Source organism: Mastigoproctus giganteus, chromosome 4 (genome assembly GCF_048544385.1).
Source record: "Mastigoproctus giganteus isolate SK-2022 chromosome 4, ASM4854438v1, whole genome shotgun sequence".
NCBI classification, from domain to species: domain Eukaryota; kingdom Metazoa; phylum Arthropoda; class Arachnida; order Uropygi; family Thelyphonidae; genus Mastigoproctus; species Mastigoproctus giganteus.
In genome coordinates this window covers 127803370-127823793 of record NC_143578.1, presented here as the reverse complement: position 1 = coordinate 127823793, position 20424 = coordinate 127803370, and the positions used below count along the sequence as shown (strand labels likewise).

Sequence of the window (20424 nt, the reverse complement as noted above, 5' to 3'; positions counted from 1 at the left end):
AGCAGAGAAAGCATCATCAATACCTCAAAAAACAGTCAGTATTGAGATTGTTCAAAATTCTTCTGACATCCTTTTGATGGAAGACCACAAGAGACATTTATTGGAGTGTACTGGGAATGGTCAGTGCCAGACCAAGGTATTTCTGCACCCCGGGCAGAAATGTTTTTCGGCACCCTTTACTGAGGATATATATTTTTGGTACCCTGGGCAAGGGCCCTCCTAGCCCATACCTTTATCCAGCACTGGGAATGGTAGGAGGTTTACCAAGATTGTCAATACAAATTAGAAGAAAAGTAGCAAATTTCTACTCTCAGCCTGTTCAAAATTGATTAATAACTGCTTTACAATTAAATAAATAAATTTTCTGTTTATACTCCGGGATGACCAAACAGTCAGAGGAGTTCACAAGATAGACAGAACACAAGAAACAGCACCATATTCTGCACGGGCTTGAAACCCAGTCACTCAAGGCACGTGTACTCATGAACCCGTGCGCCTGACCACTAGGCTACTGTGAGCTATAGTGTACGTAGAAATGAACCTGGAGATTTTGATGCGAGTCAATTTTGATATGTAGCATTTTTATCGGAAAACCAAGCTATAGATCAATATTGAGATTTTAAGGTGGAGTGTAGAATAAAGGATTTCAACCCCTACAAGAATAATTTCACATAAATTATCTGAGCATGCAAGAATATTTAAATAATACTTTTTTTTACTTCAGCCCAGCCCATGCACCAGTTGAAACTGTTTAAACGTATCTTTTCTTTTTAGACACTTTATAGATAGTCATAAATTTCCACCAAATATTCATCCATTTTCACAGGAAGGTATGCAGATCCCTTTTGAGCACACAAATTAATATGACAACAGTCTCTTACCATCAAGTACTCAAACTCCTCTTTTAATATCCTTGCTATGTCAGTTTATAAGCCTATCAGAACAGGTGAATTTTCAACACTAAGTTCCAGACACTTTTTTTTTCTTTTAAGAAATTTCACATATTTTCATGTTGTTTTGGATAATTTTTCACCTGACCAATCATGCTTTTGTAGCCTATTAGCATTAGCTAAAGTAGAGGCATATGATGCAAGAAAGCAAGCTTATGCAGCATCGGCCAAAAAAAAAAAAAAAACACACACACACTCCCATTTCACCCCTCCATTCGTTCCAAATACCTGTCCAGCTCATCCTTAAATTTATTTAGGTTATCAACTTCCACAACAAAAGATGGAAGTCTGTTTCACCAATCATCTACCTTCTGGCTAAAGGCGAACTTCCACACGTCTGTCCTACAACTATCTTTCCTCAATTTTTTGAATTTATGTCCTCTCAGGTGATTATTCTGAGCAAGAGAAAGAATCCCGTCAGCATTGAGCATGCTCAAACCATTCAAGGATTTATACACCTCAGTCAGATCACCTCGCAGACACCGTGATCTTCAAAACTTAAGCCTTTCTTCGTAAGAGCAACCCTTCGTTTCAACAGCTTTACATCCTTCTTAAAATAAGGCGTCCAGACTTGTATACAGTACTCAAGGTGTGGCCTGACCACTGCCTTAATCAAGGGGATAATCACTCCTTATCCCTGCTAGAAAAAAATTCCTGTATATCATTGACAAGACATCATGAGCTACTCTTGCAGACCATCTGCACTGCTCAGAAAATCTTATATCTGCCTGCACAATTACCCCCAGATCGTTTTCATTCTCTACCACTGTCAGTGTAGTAAAACAGAGTTGATACATTACTCTGCTTCCCATATGTAGTACTTTACATTTTTCAATGTTAAATTTCATTTGTCACCTCTCAGCCCATCTGCTCAACTTTTCTAGATCCTGTTGCAGCAGCAAACTGCCATTAGTGTCTTTAACAACCCTGCCAACATTCGTATGGTCTGCAAACTTGGCTATTAAGCCTGATATACCATCATCAATATCATTTATAAATACAGAAAACAACAATTGATCTAACACTGAACCCTGAGGGGCTTCACTAATAACATTAGTCCATGAAGAGCAGTGTCCATTGATTGCCACTCTCTGTCTTCTCACACTCAACCATCCCTTTATCCATAGCAGCAATTTCCCTCCAATGGCACACGGCTCCAATTTGTGCAAGAGTCTTTTCCATGTGCAACAGTATCAAAAGTCTTTCTAAGATCCAAATATATAATATCAAAGTTATTCCCTGCATCCAGTTCTTTTGTGACTACATCATAGTATCCAATCAAATTGGCCAGGCAAGACTTTCCCTTAAGAAAATCATGCCGTGTCCGAGCTATAACTGGTCTTGTCTAGATGATCCTGCAGTGCTGCTTTAACCAGTGCTTCCGTTAATTTCCCTGGAACAGAAGTTAAACTAACAGGTTTATAATTACTTGTGTCGCCCTTTGATCTTCCTTTTTGAATCGGGGCCACATTTGCACATCTCCAGTCCATGGGTACCTTCCCTGAGTCGAAGGAAGCTATCATAATTATGGCTAAGGGTTTGCTTACTTTGCTGCTTCTTTTAATATAACTGGATAGATCCCATCAACCCTAGGTGCTTTTTTTATTTTTATCTTCAACAATTTCTCCTCCACTTTCCTCTCAGTTATTACAAAATTAACTAGCTCAATGCCAGAGTTTAATTCACCTCTGGCATTTCCCTCCCTCAATAATTCCTCATGTGTGAATGTAGATTCAAAATACTCATTCAGTTTGTTGGTTAAACTGTTGATGATCCTGCCCAGGATCAAAAGTTTAACCATCAATATCCAGTGGACCAATCCAATTTATCCCTTTCCTTTCATATTTAAATAGGTAAAGAACTCTTTGCTGTTTTTCTTTGCATCCTTTGCCAAAGATTTCTCATAATTTGTCTTCGCCTTCCTAATCTCCTTTGTGACTTGGTTACAGACCAACTTATATCTATCATAGGCTTCCATATCACCCATTAATTTATATGTATCCCATGCATTTTTCTTCTCTGCCACATGTCTCATTAGTTCATCTGACATCCATTTAGGCCTAAACCTTGAAAAATATTTCTTAGTTGGTATGTAAAGCGTAGTAGCTTCCAAGATTAATTCTTTGAATGCTTTCCATTTTGAATTTGCTGTTGGCATCATCGTCATTTGGTCCCCTCGTATAGAATTTAAATACTGTCTCAGACCACTGTAGTTGCCTTTCCAAAAGCAAAAACCCTTCCCTTTAACCCTGATGGTAGTTACCTCTGAGCAAATCCCACTTGAGCACACTGTGATCCCTGCCAACTAGTGGTTTCTTTATCTGCAGATTCTTAATCCATGAAAAATCACTACTGATAATCAGATCAAGCTGCCTCCCGAACATGCTGATGTAGAAAACAATCATCCAATAAATCCACAAAAGCCTTGCTAGTGTGTGAGTCACCAACCCACAAATTCCAGTCAATATCCGGAAAATTAAAATCCCCCATTATAAGACTCTCTGATTTACTGGCCCACTCTATTTCCCTGTACAATTTTTTTATTTATATAATATCGGTGTGTAGATACACCATAGACAACTCTTAAAAAAACTGCAAAATAGTTTTTAGATATTAAACTCTTAATGTATTATGCCTTGTGCATTTAGTTATTTTAAATATTGTCATATACACCTTTTGGCATCTCTCATATTGTGTGATTATCTTCACAACTGGGCCATCATGTCTGCAATACCAGGGTACCTGCCCACCCACTGATGATAGGCCAATAGCCTTGAAACATGTCTGGGTGGTGGTCCTCACTGAGAATAAGTAACAATAGTCTTCTCTATTAGTGAAGCGTTACTTATTCGAGGTAGTGCAATATCATGGCAACTTGTCGTGAAGGTAGAGCACAATATGAGAAAGAGCAAATGATGCCTACAACTACTTTGTAGTTTTTTTAAGAGTTGTCTATGGTGTATCTACACACCGATATTATATAGATATTAAACTCTTAATGTTTTATATGTCCTTGTGCATTTAGTTATTTTGAGTTTTTTTATTATACTCGTCAGAGTCATTAGGCCTATAACACACTTCTACTCTCAATTTTGATCTCCCTATGCTTATATCATACCAAACTGACTTGACATTTTGGATTTTATGGGTTTTATGCGTTTTTTTTTACCTTGGATTTTATGCGTTTCTTAACTAATAGCATAACCTCTCCTCCCTTCCTATCCTGTTCATCCTTCCTGTACACATTGTACTCCCCAAATTCCAGTTCTGCATTCCTTATATCTGTGTGACACCACGTCTCTGATATCCCAACAATATCTGCCTTTGATGTTTTGACCAACAACTCAAATTCAAATTTATTTACTAAACTCCTAGCATTGGTGTACACACAAGTATATTGTTTGTTGTTTGGTTTTTAGGAGCATTAGCAGCTAAGGCCATATTGCTCCGGGAATATGTGGTGGTCATTCCCTGACCGTTCCACATCCTCCGTATTTGGTGGTGACGGGCTCAAACCCTGGTCTAATCAAGAAGCGTGTGCTCACTGCTGCTCCTTCCCACCTGGCTACAGAGGCACGCACGCAAGTATACATGCACCTGTTGTATACATGCTATCCTAACACAACCCATGTATTTACTTGTACCGCAATGACTCCCAGCAGTCTCTGAAATACCCTGCATCTTGTTTTCCAGGCTGCTGCTCATTCCAATAGAAGCAGTGCAAGAATCACTTTCACCTCTGCCAGCAGCTACTTTTAATCTATTAGTCTGTGTATCCAACCAAGCTAGCAGTTTTCCAACCCACCTAACACTGCTTCGATGGCATCAGCAAATGTTCTCCCACACTTTCTATTTAAGTGTATACCATCCCTGTAGATACCATCCCTATTACATGGATAATAATAATAATCTCAACCTGTTTAGTAATATCTGAATCACTAAAACACAATTTTGTATCTGTGCACTTAATTCCAGAACCTTCTGATGCATTTCTTGTCTTCAAAACTAAGCTACAAACCTTCCTATTTTTCTGATCGCTCAGTTTCCTAATAGAAAAACAGTAAAAACAGTAAGAATTTTAAAAATGAAACAGAATTCAGAAATTCTACACACACTAGAACATTACATGAATAAAGCGTTTAGTCCAGCTTGTTCTATTCCAAAAATTACTTCTGTTCTTGAAACTGATAAATTAGTGTTATTATTATGAAGGCTAAATGATACAACAGTACTGTTTCTGCATCTGAAAAAAAAATTTTTTTTTTCATGCTTTTCCTGTTGTTAAAATGTAGCCATCCAATTCTGTTTGAACTCTCTTCAGACTTCAGCACAATATTTTAAATGCAGTCTGACCATCATCTTATATAAAAAGACAATGACATCCTTTCTGCTATATCAGACAGAACACTGTGCCTTTTTCTAGTTACCTGTTTAAACTGCATGGAAAATTTAATGTTTGATTGAATCGTAAATCTTGGGTCTTTTTCATCCTGAACCATTTTTTAAATCCACTATCCCTAGTTTGTAACTCTTAAATTTTTGTTCCATAGGCACAAAACCTTACATTTACAAGCATTAAGGTTGAGTTATTTTTCAGACCATTTGTGTAACTGATCTAAGTCATTTTAAAGCAAAATCTGGTAATTTAACAACCCTTCCTACCTTTAAATCATTGGCAAACTTCATCAGTGTCATTAAGGAAGATAAGAAACAGAAATGTCCCTAAACTGATCCCACTTGCTACAGTGGTCCACCTTGAGGTACATCCATTTTTGACTACTGTCTCCTACTTTTAGCCAGCCCTTGAAGCAATGAAGGGCCTTGCCATTAATCCCATTTTCCCTCATTTTGTATAATAGCCTTTCATGAGGAATAGTATCAAAAGTTTACTGAATTCAAGGTAAATGACTAGATTTTTTCTTGCATCCAACCATTTTTTGACTTTTCAGTGCAGGATTGGACTTTAATGATGATCTTTTTAATATTTCCAATGAGATAATGCACTCCCATGTAGCCATTTTTAGTATAACAGGATATATATTGTCCACTCCTGGAACCTTACCTTTGTTCAGTAGTTTTTACCACACACTGTTCTCTTCTGATTTAGACTAGCATGGCTTCTTTGTCAGATTGTTCTAACTTTGAAGATGGTTGTAAAGTATATATTCAACTCTTCTGTCACTTCTGCTGGGCTTTCTATGACTTTCAATCAATAAGGTACCCCTTTAATAATTTTTTTTGTGTAAACCCCAGGGGCTCACGTCTGGTGAGTACGGGCTTGGCACACCCAGGGTTCTGAGCTTGATATCATCATTCTTTTCTCTTGGTGATTCCCTTCTACTTCGGACTCTATGTTGCTTTCGCCAAATTCTGAGCCTTCCATCAACATGATGCACCAGGAACTTTGACTCGTCAGGCCAAGCAACTGTTTTCCAATCCTCAATAGTCCAGTGCTGGTGTTGCTGTGCCCATAGGAGGCGTGCTCTCTTGTTCTTCATTGATAACAAAGGTACACAATGTGGCCGTCGGCTGTTGTAGCCCATTCGTAACAAAGCTGCAACGTTGTGAGACAAACCATTTATGTGCACAGCAGGGGTGCCACTAATAAAGTGGCAGCACAGTGTGTGTGTATGCTTATATATGCACTGATATCTTGCAATAGGCTGGACCTGTCCCATGCATTTTTCTTTTGCTCAATTAAACTCTTAACCTCTCTAGTCATCCAATTGGGTATATCTTAAATTTTGCAAAAGAAAGATATACCCATGGAGCAAATGCATTTGTAGCTTCCAGAATAAATCCTGGGGGTGGGGGGGGATAGAAGAACTTGTGATTTAAGAGCCTGGATAATAAATGTAAAGAGTTAATTTATCTAGTACACCTGAGATAAATAGGCTAGTTTTCTGAATGATACATAAACTTGTACTATATTGTTGGCTGAATGCACTCTTGAACATTGGAAGAAAGTTGAAATTGCAAATGAAATTCACGTAGCCTAACGTTTGAATAACTTTAATACAGTACAAGAATGTCTATTTTACTTACAAATATATTAAACAGTTATACCGAACATTTCAACACATCTATTCTTGTTCTGGCAGCTCTACATGCTTCCTAAAATGAGGCCTCCAGACATATATGCAGTACTCAAGGTGTGGCCTGACCATTTCTTTATAGAAAGGAATAATCACCTCCTTAACCCTGCTGGCAAGTTCCTGTATATCACTGACAAGACCCCATGAGCTGCTCTGAAAACTTCATATCTGGCTGCACAATTACCTCCATGTCTTTTTCATTTTCCACAACCTGAGTGTAGTACCACACAATTGGTATGTTACTCTGGGGTTACTGCTACCTGTATGCAGTACTTTGCATTTGTCAATATTAAACTGCAGTTGCAACCTCTCAGTCAATCTGCCCAACTTTTCTAGATCCTGTTGCTATTACTGTCATTAACAACCCTGCCAAACTTGGACTTTTAGTCGGTTATACCTTCATCAATATCACTGATAAATATAGAAAATAATGGTCCCAACACTGAACTGGGGAGGGGAAGGACAGCACTAATAACAGTCCATGATGAGCAGTGTCCATTAATTACTACTCTTTCTTTTCCTACTCAATCATCCTTTTATCCATAGCAGCAACTTGCCCTTGTAGAGAATTCTGTTCTCTACAGAATTCTTCATGTGTGAATTCTCTTTGTCAGTTACTGAACAGGATCATCAACAGTTGAACCATTTATATCGAGCCATTATTAGTCCCATGTGAATAATGCTGCTCTCTTTACCCTCCTTAAAATCTGACAATCTGTTGGTGATATCATCAATTATTGCTCCCAGCAAAAAAAAATTGCCGTTTAAGTTTCACCTATCTTTATTACAAAAAAAATGTTACCCGTTTCTTTGACAATAGTCTTCCAATAAAATAAATCTCCTTCAATCCTAACAAGACAGTATGCACTTAACTATTTTGTTTTGGTATTTGAATCAGGGGCAGACTACAAGATACTTGAGTTCCTGACGAGCTCCCAGTTGCATTTGCATCTAGGGCAAGCACTAATTTCTTCAATGATTCAAATTCTAGTAATGCACTAAGTTTTAATTTGAGATCAATACACTTCTTAAATCGGGTGCAGAGAAAAGAATCATCTTGAGCTTGGTTTGTTCTTTAGAATGGTTGGTTGGTCATTGGGTTTTATTGGCACATTAGCAACTAAGGCTATAATGTGCTGTTCTTAGAATACATACCACAATCTATACAATTTCAAAGTTGAAATTGTATCATTATTTGGGTAAAATTTTAACTTGCAACCATAATTGGCAGTTTATTTTTTTTATAACCATACAGTCCATCCCCATTGTTCACAAATCCCAACAAGAACAAGACAAACCTCTTAACATTAACTAAGAAAGAAGTGTTACATTAGAACCCAAATAATAGATGAACATAAACTGATGTTGAATGCTTGAAGAAAAATGGACCAACAGCTGTTTTAAATTTTAATACATAAACAGTACAGGCTTACTTTGTAGTTTTGTTCTTTTCATGGGGAGTCAATAAGCAAGATTTCCTCACAAAGGGAGGGGGGGGGGGAAAGAAGCTGGAAACTGACCTGAACAGAGCATTTATTTTTGAGTATAATCATTAACACTTGTTCTAATTCTACTATTTCACCTTGAATCAAATTGTGCATCGTGCAATAGAAGCATCTTGGTTCATCCCATCAAAGAAGTTTACAGTTGTGTTATCATTAGGGATAACAATGGTGATTGTTTTTCTGGGATGGAGCTGTATGAATTCTACTTTGTATAGCACACCTCCAAAAGAAGTTGGGGCTCAATCAGGATGGCCAACCGTCCCGATATGGCCGGGGTTGTCCGAATTTAGAACTTCAAGTTCCACTTCCCGATAATACCATCATTTGTCCTGATAAGAGAGGAAAAAACTGTTAATTTGTTGATTTTACGTATTCTTAATTTATCATTATTGGAATCTAATGGATTTGTTAAAAATTAATTTTAATAACAAGAGAAAAATGAGAACTGAGAAATCTTTTTTCTCTTTGTTTTTTAAATTACATGTATAAGGTATTAATTTGAAGTAATGAAGAAAAGAATGTGTTGATAAAAAAAATGGGTTCAATTTTCCTCAAAATTACTGGAGGCAAATAATTTGTCCAAAATTGTAAGCTCCACATTAATCATTCAACCTTCAAATGCTTCATCAGAAAATGTTTTCATTTAATGAAAACTGCTTGGCATCTTTTATTAGAAAATTTAGAAGCTGAACTTATGGTGAAAGAAAACTGTAACATATTCTGTTCAGAATTTTAAAACTAGCAAAATCTAAAGAAAAATATATAAAGTAAAAGTAGCCTCGCTATTTTTAAAATAACTGTTATAAATAATATTATAGTTTATATAAGACAAATAATTATTAACAACAATCATACAACAAATAAATACTATGATTGATTGATTGATAAAAAAATGTATTTTAATTGTAATTTTATATTTTCTTTTACTTTTTGAACTAAAAAATGCTATGCTACAAATTTCGTTTCAAGTATTCATTTCAAGTTGTTCCACTTACCAATTTTAAAAATATGACCACCCTGGGCTCAATTCACAAAAACGGCCCAAGCATTGAGATGTGTAGTATTGCTATTGCATGACAGCACAAGGCCACATTAAATGCATGCGAACCAAGAGGCTACTACTGATATCCTCCCTAAAGCCTGATTTGACTCCTAGCAAGTTTCCCTTGTTTGATGCACTTAAACGATAGCTTGATAACTTGATAACATTTTGGTGATGTTTAAGCTGAAAATGATGAATGTCTGGTTTTGATGGCAATCGACATTTTTTAATGTAGCAAATTTCCAAAATTTGATACTGGTGTAAGAAGTGATGGAAAAATGAATTCTATGTTCAGATCAGTTTTCAGCTTTTTTTTTTTTTTTAAACTTTGTGACATTAAATTTTAATTTTTAAACTTTGTGACGTCATGGAACAAGTAAATACGTGGGCTGTGTTAGGGTAACTAAGAGTAAGAACAAATTGCTTTCCCATGCAATTTTCTATTGTCTTTATCTACACCAATTTTAAATAAATAATGACCCTGGCTGTTTCAGATAAAACTTGGCATGCATGTACTTAAGTTTAGGAATGGTATGTCTTTTTACTTAAAATTTTACTTCAATTACTTAGATAATAAATCTCCCAATCCCAATTTGATTACGTTATCATCTGCACCATATCAACAGCTTCAAATTAAAACAAGCTGTGCCAATTTGAAGTCTCTGACTTAGCAACTGTGATATACAGATTTCAAACTTTATGAAATTACAAAAAGTCACACCTTTTTCCAAATTTCAAAATATGTAAAACTAAAAACTATATACAAAAATGCTTTTAAATATTAACCCCTCCCTTTTTTGGTTATATTCATCTATAATGTTAATTTTTCTATTTTGTTGTGATGGTTCAACATTATTCCAAAATCAAAATTTAATTTAAAAAAAAAAAAAAAACTTGCCTTCACTTTTATTTTGTCATTTTGATGGAGTAATATCTTGTACATTTATACAAATTATCTGATTCAGTTTTATCAACTTATGCATCCAAATTGCAAAGAATTGCTTCAATTTCACTTGTGTAAGCCCACATCTCAAATCTTGTTGAAAATGGTTGCTCTGATTTTTACAATTATTGTAAATATAAAAATGGCTATTGTTATTTCAAAAACACAGTTGATAGAGCAGCACATCTCTGTGGATTTCTGGGAGAATCTGTCTGCATGATTTATTTAAAGAACCTTCAAAGCGATATATAGGGTGTTTCATAGCATGGGTCATACTTTCTTCCCAGACACAATAGCAGGAACTATATGATGATATCCTTGTCAATCAATTCGGCCCTGGAGAGATTGTGCAAGGCTCATAGGGTAGAATTTTTTTCAGCGTGGTCTGTGCTTGCTAACAGGAGAGACTGCTTCTAAAGGGATGGGATACACTTAAATAGAAAGGGTGCAAGAATATTTGCTGATGCTATTGAGGCAGTGTTAGGTGGGTCAGAAAACTGCTAGATTGGGGGAATTCACACACTAAAAGATTAACGGTAGCCGCAGGCAGAGGTGAAAGTGATTCTTGCACTGCTTCTATTGTAATGAGCAGCAGCCTAGAGAGCAAGTTGCTGGCGACTTCAAGAGCTGCTGGGAATTATCATGGAACAAGTATATACGTGGGCTATGTTAGGGTAACTAAGAGTAAGAACAAGTGCATGTATACTTGCATGTACACTAATGCTAGAATTATAGTAAATAAAATTGATGAATTTGAAGTGCTGATCAAGACATCAAAGGCAGATATTGTTGGGATATCAGACTCAGTATCACACAGATATAAGCAGTGCAGAATTGGAATTTGGGGAGTACAATGTGTACAGAAAGGACAGACAGGGTAGGAAGGGAGGGGTTATGCTGTTATTTAAAAATACAAACTCTAAGTGCATCCATTTGACAAGGGTGGGCAGTGCAATGTTGAGTCTCTTTAGTACATAAACACTGACATAAATATTGGGAAAAGGGAAAATGAGAGTAGGAGTATATTAAAAGCCTAATGACTCTGATGAGTACAATGAAAGTTGTGCAGAGAAATAGCATGGGCCAGTAAATCATAATGCCTTGTAATGGAGGATTTTAACTTTCCAGATATAGAGCGGAACTTGTCGGTTAGTCATTTGCATGCTAGCAAGACTTTTGTGGATTTATTGGAGGATTGTTTTCTACAGCAACATGTTTGAGGGGCAACCAGAGGGCACCCTTGATCTGATTATCAGCAGTGATTATTCATGCATTAAGAATTTGCAGATAAAGGGGCCACTAGGTCGCAGTGATTACACTGTACTGATGTGGGATTTACTTAAATATGTAAAAGGATGTAAAGATGTAAAGGGAAGGGTTTTTTTTCATAAAGGTGACTACAGTGGTCTCAGGCAGTTTTTAAATTCTATATAACTGATGAGGTTACCAACGGTGAATTCTAAATGGAAAGCCTTGAGGGACTTAATCTTGGAGGCTACTAGGCTTTTCATACCAACTAAGAAATACTGTTCAAGGTTCAGACCTAAATGGATGTCAAGATGAATTAATGAGGCTCCATCTGTCATTGTAGAAGTTGATAGCTTAAATAGATTCAAGGCAGAACTTGACAAACATTTGGAGCAAGTGGATGGGTGAAATAAGGGGTTTTTTTTTCTTTTTTTTTTGGATGATGCTATATAACAGTGGTGGCCAACTTAATTTGTGATGCAATCTACTTTTTTTCTTAAAAATGTGCTGTGACCTACCATTTCAAGAATTTCATTGCACATGGTTAAAAAAGTTAATCAGCTTATATTGAAAAATGTTAAATTGAAAATGAAAAATTAAATACATTTCAGAATTCTTTTTAAAATTTTAATTTATGCAAAGTTTGTGTTTTCATGTCATCTGCCAAGCTTTCAAAATTGGGGATATACTGTGATAAGGCCAACCATAAAGAATCTTCTGTATGCAATTCCGTAAGATTAGAGTGAGTCTTCGTCTTTGTTTGTTTCAAATACGAAAAGGCCGATTCACCAGATATGTGAAACCAAAACAGGAATTTAAAAGTTCGCTGCATTTTTTTATATTTGGGTACTTTTCTCGGCAAACATATTTCCAAAAGTCTTCTTCTGAGGGTAGATGAAATATAAATTTCATTAAGGGGATCTGGCTTTTAGGAAGATATCGTTTTGCAATGTAATAATTTAGTTTTCAAGTGACATTTTCTCTGTGTGAAAAATCTAAGCGATTTTTTTTGCAATTTGTTTCATATCTAAGTCAACATTAAATGGATAAGAAATATATTGAACAATGTCTTCAATCATTTCAAAATCATCCACAAATTTCTCAATTTCAGAAACATATTTCTCACTATTAAATTCAAAAACAGGATAATTTTTACAAATGATCTTGCATATTTGCAAAATGATCGGATTTTTTTCCCTTTGAGATCCTTAACCACTGCCAAAAATTTATATTTATGCAGAAATACTACTAATCAGTGCATTGAAGTGCCTTTCTAAATTTCCTTTTTTTCGGTATAGCCACGGAAGCATTTAAGATCAAACAACAACATTTTTCTTTTATCATTACAAAAAAGTATTCTAGTTCCCACTCTTGATGAAAATGATATGTTTTGCTCTTTTTCGTAGTATTAATTTTTAATCAAAGGTTATTAAATTAATGTATAAGTACTATCCAGTTATTAATATTAAGTAAGCTAAATAAGAATTCGATACATACACTTTGCTCACCACAACATAACTGTGCGCATTTTCACTGGACAAGCCTAGCGGCTGTGTGGTGACAAGAGTAGTCACGCGGTTCAACAGATTTAAAATAAATAAAATAAATTTTCTGTTTGTACCCGGGGATGACCAAATGGTCACAGGAGTTCACAAGATAGACAGAATATAAGAAACAGCACAGCACTGTATTTAGTAGGATGGGCTTGAACCCCAGTCACTCAAGGCATGTGCACTTATGCACCTGCACGATTGACCACTCGGCTACGGCAGCCTGTTTTGTAATAAGCGTATGCAGTGGGGCTCATAATAATAATATTTAGATTTTGATTAATCTATTTTTTATATCTATTTAACATGATCGACTGAAATTAAAGCCGCAATCGACTTGTAGATCGCAGTTGACTTCTTGGCCACCCCTTCTATATAAGTTTGCTTTCTTGCATAATATGCCTTTGCTAATGCCTCGTGGCAGAGAAGAAAAATGTCACAAGGGAGGTTAGGCACGCAAAGGCAGATTACAAGAAATCTTTGGCAAAGAAAAACAGCAAAGTGTTCTTAACCTATGTAAACTAGAAGAAAGGGGATGAATCAGATTAGTCCACTTAACATAGATGGTTCGACTATTGATGATCCTGCTCAAGTAGCCGATAAACTGAATGAGTATTTTGCATCTACTCTACATTCACAAATGAGGAGTTATTCAAGGAGAGGAATGCCATAAGGCAGGTTACGAGAAATCTTTGGCAAAGAACACAAAGAGTTCTTTACTTATGTAAACTAGAAGGAAGGGGACGAATCAGATTGGTCCACTTAACATAGATGGTTCGACTATTGATGATCCTGCTCTAGTAGCTGATAAACTGAGTATTTTGAATCTACATCCACACAGGAGGAGTAATTAAAGGAGAGGAAAGTTTATCAGACTAACAGGGAGCTAAGATTTTGTAATAACCGAGAGAAAGGTGGAGGAGAAATTGTTGAAGTTAAACATAAAAAAGGCACCTGGGATCTGTCTAGTTTTAATGAAGGAGACAGCAAGGGAAGTAAGCAAACCCTTAGCCATAATTATAAGAGCATCCTTAGAGTCAGGAAATCCTGATGGACAGAAGATGTGTAAAAGTATCCCCAATTCACAAAGGGGGTTCAAAGGGTGACACAAATAATTATAGACCTGTTAGTTCAACTTCTGTTCTGAGGAAAATAATGTAGTCACTGGTTAAAGAGGTGATACAGGATCACCTAGACAAGACAGCAATAATAGCTCAGACACAGCACTGGTTTAAGGGGAAGTCTTGTCTGACCAATTTGAATGGTTACTATGATGTGGTCACAAAGGAACTGGATGAAAAAAAAAAATTTTTGATATCATACTTGGATTTCAGGAAATCTTTTGATACTGTTGCACACGGAAGACTGCTGTACAAATTGGAGCAGTATGGCATTAAGGGCAAGTTACTGCAATGGATAAAGGAATGGTTGAGTGGGAAATGGCAGAGAGATAATCAATGGATACTGCTCTTCGTAGACTAATGTTATTAGTGATGTCTCTCAGGGTTTGGTGCTGGGCCCATTGTCGTCTTGTTTATTTACCAATGATATCGATGAAGGTATAGCAGGCTTAATGTCCAAGTTTGCACGTGATACAAAGGTTGGTAGGGTTGTTAATGACAGTAAAGGCAGTATGCTACTGCAACAAGATCTAGAAACGTTAGGCAGATGGGCCAAGAAGTGGCAACTGAAGTTTAACATTGACAAATGCAAAGTACTGCATATAGGGAGCAGTAACCCAAGAGAAACGTATGAACTGTGTGTTACTACACTCGGGAAGTTGAGAATGAAAAAGACCTGGGAGTAATTGTGCAGTCAGATATGAAGTTCACTGAGCAGTGCAGACGGGCTGCCAGAGCAAGTCACGGAGTTTTGTCAATGGTACATAGGAATTTTGCTAGCAGAGACATGGAGGTTATTATCCCTTTGTATAAGGCAGTGGTCAGGCCTCACCTTGAGAACTGCCTATGGGTCTGGAAGCCTCATTTTAGGAAGAATGTAGAGTTGCTGGATGAATCCACAGAAGGACAACAAGATTGGTGAGAGGAACAAAAGGGTGCACTTATGAAGAAAGGCTTAAGTGCTGCAAGTTGCAGCCTCTGGAGACTAGGCACCTGCAAGGTGATCTGATTGAGGTGTATAAGGCCTCGATTGGTTTCAGTAGGCTCAATGCTTGCGGGATACTTCTCCGCTTGCTCAGATTAAGAACCTCAGGGGGCATAGATTCTAATCGAGGAAAGATAGTTGTAGAATAGATGTGCAGAAGTTTGCCTTTAGTCAGCAGGTAGTTGATTGCTGGAACAGACTTCCATCTGTTGTCAAAGTTGATAGCTTAAATAAACTTAAGGCTGAACTAGACAATCATTTGGAGTGACCGGATGGCTGGCTGAAATGGGAAGGTTTTTTTTTGGCTGATGCTGTATAAGCTTGCTTTCTTGCATCGTATGCCTCAAGTAATGCTAATGCAAATGCTTTCAGGATCAATTCAGGACCTGAAAGCAATGAAAAATGTTTATATAAATATATGTCCAATACTGAACAGTTACAACACTATGGGCATTTGAATTTAAAATATGGCATCAGAATTTTGAATAATAGAAAATAATAAATAAGAATAATCAGACATACAGGTGACCCCCGCTTAACACTGATAATTTGTTCCAGAAAAAGAGCGCTAAGTGAGCACTGTATTCCCATAATGTAACATGTATTTTTGAATTGTGGTCTATGCCATAGGATATTTCATAATGAATAATAAACAGTAGTGAAAAGATACACAAATGTCAGTCAAAATATCTTAAGATTAATGCATTAAGGGCTTAAGTCTCAAGCTGCGAAAGAGGGGTGGCATCCACTGAGAATAAGTAACAACAGTCTTCTCCTTCGGGTGAAGCGTTACTTATTTGAAGTAGTGCAATGTCATGGCAACTTGTCGTGAAGGTATTCACAATATGAGATGTAACTTAAAACGATGCAGCTATTGCAAATTTGCTAATCTATAATTAGCTGTGTATAAATGATGCAATTGCACTAAAATACACACAGTCAAAATATTTAATTTCAAAAATTTGTTCATATGAAATATTCTCCATTCCATACATATATAATTATGTGGTAAGTAACTACATTACGTATCAAAATTAAACTTAAAATGCCAATTAAAATCATGAATTTATTTATCTGATGGCCCTGGGCTGTTGAGTTTTCGTAGCTTTGATCGATTTTGGGTTGTACTTTGGCCCTCTTCCTGATAAACCAAAAGGGATTTTACTTTAAAATCTCCGGCAGCGTTACCACCCAACAATAAAGTCAACTGATCCTTTGCTGATTTTATTTTCTTCTTTTGTTATGAAACTTCTTTTAGGCATTTGTTTCCAAAAAAAATCTGTTTCGCTACGTTAAAAACTTGTTGAAAAGTATAACACCCCTCTTCAAATTTTAACAAGTTCTTTTTTTGAAAGTTTCGGCTCCTTGATCTGCATTTGAAGCTTCTCCCTGGAGTTTAAATCTATGGAACCAGCCCTTACTAGCTTTAAATGGTTCCACTTTTTTTTTTTTTTTTTTTTTTGAGGTGACCTTTCTTCAGATCATCATATAGGCTAATTGCTATTTCTTTAATAATAATTAACTTAACTAAATTCTGTGTTGGATCTTCAATAAAATTATTTAGAAGTCTCTCCGCTTCAATCATAATAGCTGGCCCAGCTGCCTTTCCCGCTGTTAAAATTAATTCTTTATTTTTTATAATTGTTCTTACAGTTGAACCTGCCAGTCCTAAATTATTGCACACATCCACTTGTCACTGAACGTAATTGATTCACTTCAAAACGTCTAATTTAATTTTCAAATTCAGTCTTTTTCTTACCTTTGTAGTCTTCATACCACATCCAGACATTGCTTTTTAATTCTTATCTGCCATTCTTAACTCTTCGAAAATGTAACTGCGTTGCATTAATTATGATACAATATTCAAGTAAACTGTCCATTACAGACGATGTCTAACACTGTACTGCATGATGACTAGGACTTCAGATAAATGCATATAACACAAATATTACCAAGCAATACACTTGATAATTTTTTAAAATGTTGATTTCTGAACTACGTAACAAGTCACCACACTGCAATTAAATTTCTCAAGCTGGTGTGGGAAATGTTTTAATGCTGTTTTGCTATTCATTTTCAAGCTATCGACTACATCAGATAAAACATTTTTGTTAAACATGCCAAAAATTCATATGTTGTCTATACGCTGGTAAAAGAGCATTATAGTGAGTTGTGACAGCATTAGAGTGAGATATGGATTATAATATAAGAACAGCATTATAGTGAATCAGCAGAGCGAACGGTGCTATAATGAGGGCCTCCTGTATATACAGTAAAATTCTTATTTATATTAGGTACATGTTTGCTTATTATTTTTTATCATTGAAAATTTTTGCAGCCATGTATTAAAATTCAAATAGCCACAGCTCCATAAATGGGATTGGACACATTTATATGAACTTTTTTCATGGTTTCCAAATCCCAAATTCTTAGAGAATGGCCCACATATGAAACATTCTGTGTATGTGCCTGCTCACAAAAGGATTAAAGTCCTGTAACTCACAGGATAGAAGGGATTATGCTCTTAGTTATAAAGCATACCGAATCTAAGGCAGTGCATCCAGCCAACATAGGTGACCAGTGCAATACCGAGTCAGTTTCGTGTGATATAAGCACTGGGAAAACAAAATTGAGAGTAGGAGTGTGTTATAGGTCTAATGATGGAGATGAGTATACCAAACAGCTATACAGGGAAATAGAGTGGGCCAGCAAATCAGAATGTCTCAATAATGAGGGATTTTAACTTTCCAGATGTTGACTGGAATTTGGTCTCTCATACACTTAGCAAAGACTTGTTCTCTGAACATTGCAGACAGGTTGCAAGGAAGCCCCATGGTGTGTTATTGATGATTTAATGAACATTTACTAGTAGAGATAAGGACGTCATAATCCCATTGTACAAGGCTATTGTTAGACCACACTTGGAAAACTATTCAAGTATGGAGGCCGCACCTAAAAAAATACGCTGAGCTTCTTGAAAGGTCCAATGGCAAGTAACTTATTTGGAAACTAGGCACCTTAGAGAAGACTTGACTGAAGTATTTGAGGCTTTAATGGGCAAAAGTAAAATGAATGAGGACAAAATTTTCACGGTAGAACTAGGGGTCGTAAATTCAAGTTACGGAGGGGGGGGGGGGCGAATTTAGACTGGATTGCAGGAAGTTTTATTTTAGCCAGCGAGTTATAAGTTACCTACATGGGTGGTTGAGGCTGACAGTTTGGAGAAATTCAAAGGTCAGCTGGATAATTACCTACAGGAGAAGGGAAATGCATAGGTTGTCTATTACCTTTTCTTTTATTATTTATTAATTATTTACTTTATGTACTATTTTACTTTTTTCTTTTTGCTGGTGCAGCATAAGCCTTAAGCTTCCTTGCACCATAAGGCCATTACTAACACTTTTTGACCTGTTTGATCAGGGTTTTCATAAAGTTTTCATTATTGATAAACTTACCAAACTTTATATGAAAATCAAAGTAGTCACAATATTTTACATAGTAGTATTAGGCATATATATATTGGTATATATTAGTAATTTATATCCACTCATTCTGACAGTATGGGTGTCTGCTAAAATCATATAAGGGTAATCCTTTTGGCAATAGTGAATGGAATATTATATTTTCACAGAAACCTTTTTAGAAAGTATTCACATGATTATCAAAAAATGAATGTATGGTTTCAAATGAAACAAATGACCACAGACCAGATAATTACACTATCCAGGACCAGCGACACTTAAGTATACGTTTGTTTGTTGTTTGTTTATTTGGTTTTTAGGAGCATTAGCAACTAAGGCCATATTGCTCCGGGGATACGCAGTGGTCATTCCCTGACCTTTCTGCATCCTCTGTATTTGGTGATCACGGGCTCGAACCCCGGTCTAATCAAGAAGCGTGTGCTATGCACTGCTGCTCCTGCCCACCTGGCTACGGAGGTGCCTTAAGTATATGTGTCAGATACCTAGTATGAGACAGAACAGAGGTTGTAGTTTGCATGCTGTGAACAACGTATACATTCAAAGGGCAAACATTTATTATCATATATGCAGGACATATTCAGTCTGTCCTGCATATGTCTACTATATGCAGGACAGACTGAAACATGTAGGGCTGGATTAACATGGAACTGGAAGTGACCTCATCCAGATGTAGCTATTAGGAGTGTCAAAATGAATATTACTGAGATCTTTTCATGTTGTAGGGAAGTGGGTGGCATTTTCTGAAAATGGTTCTGAAAACATGTAAGTTACATTTACATTACATTTATATTTACATTACTTTTCATACACGTATGAAAAGTAATGTAAATAGTGTAAGAAGTTCACACAGGGATCCCAGGCAAATTTACATGTGGCCCCAGTGTTGCTCCATGCCAGTGCAAAACCATATATAGTTCCTGACAAGCTCAGCTGCAGTGGTATAAGTGAGAAGTGCTGAGACAACCAGACTACAACCTTTGACCCTCAGATATGGTCAAATGTAGTTGTTTCCCTTAATCCAGCGATTCCCAACCCTTTTGACCTGCGGAGCCCTTTTTAGAATCAATGTCTATGGAGGAGCCCCTTAGGCTTACCCTATGTTTTCAAGCTAATGGTATTTAAGAGTAGTGTTACGGGGAGGGGGGAAGAGGGGATAGATAATGGAGTGTAAAGTAAAGAGATATTTAAACAATTGTACAATGTCCATGCAATAAAATTATATTTTACAGTAAGCCTAAATTAAGACATAACAAAATAATGTATAAATATTTAATGAGACACCTGTGGTTGTATTTTTTTGCACAGTTTTCTTATTTCAGGTTCAATTGATAATAATTGTAGGCGAATGTCTGGTTCTGCATTTAAGCGACTTCTGTATTTTGTTTTGGTATGCATATAGGCAGAAAATACTGCTTCACAGAGATATGTAGTTGAGAAAGACAGCAATACTAATTTTGCTTTCTCAGACAAGATTTTGAATTCATCTTGCAAATGCAACCAAAA

The 20424-nt window shown here is 36.3% G+C and overlaps 1 protein-coding gene across 2 annotated transcripts in view; it reads right to left on the bottom strand.

Annotated features, from left to right (window-relative positions):
• LOC150087051 (uncharacterized) overlaps window positions 1–20424 on the bottom strand; it is a 521728-nt gene that overhangs the window by 9037 nt on the left and 492267 nt on the right. The window contains exon 15 of one of the 2 annotated variants that reach the window (XR_016546862.1): window positions 8509–8879. The exons of the other annotated variant lie outside the window; for it this stretch is intronic. The gene's annotated coding sequence lies outside the window, so the exon portion shown is untranslated. Of the gene's footprint in view, window positions 1–8508; window positions 8880–20424 lie in introns of those variants that run through there. 2 annotated transcript variants of the gene reach the window in all.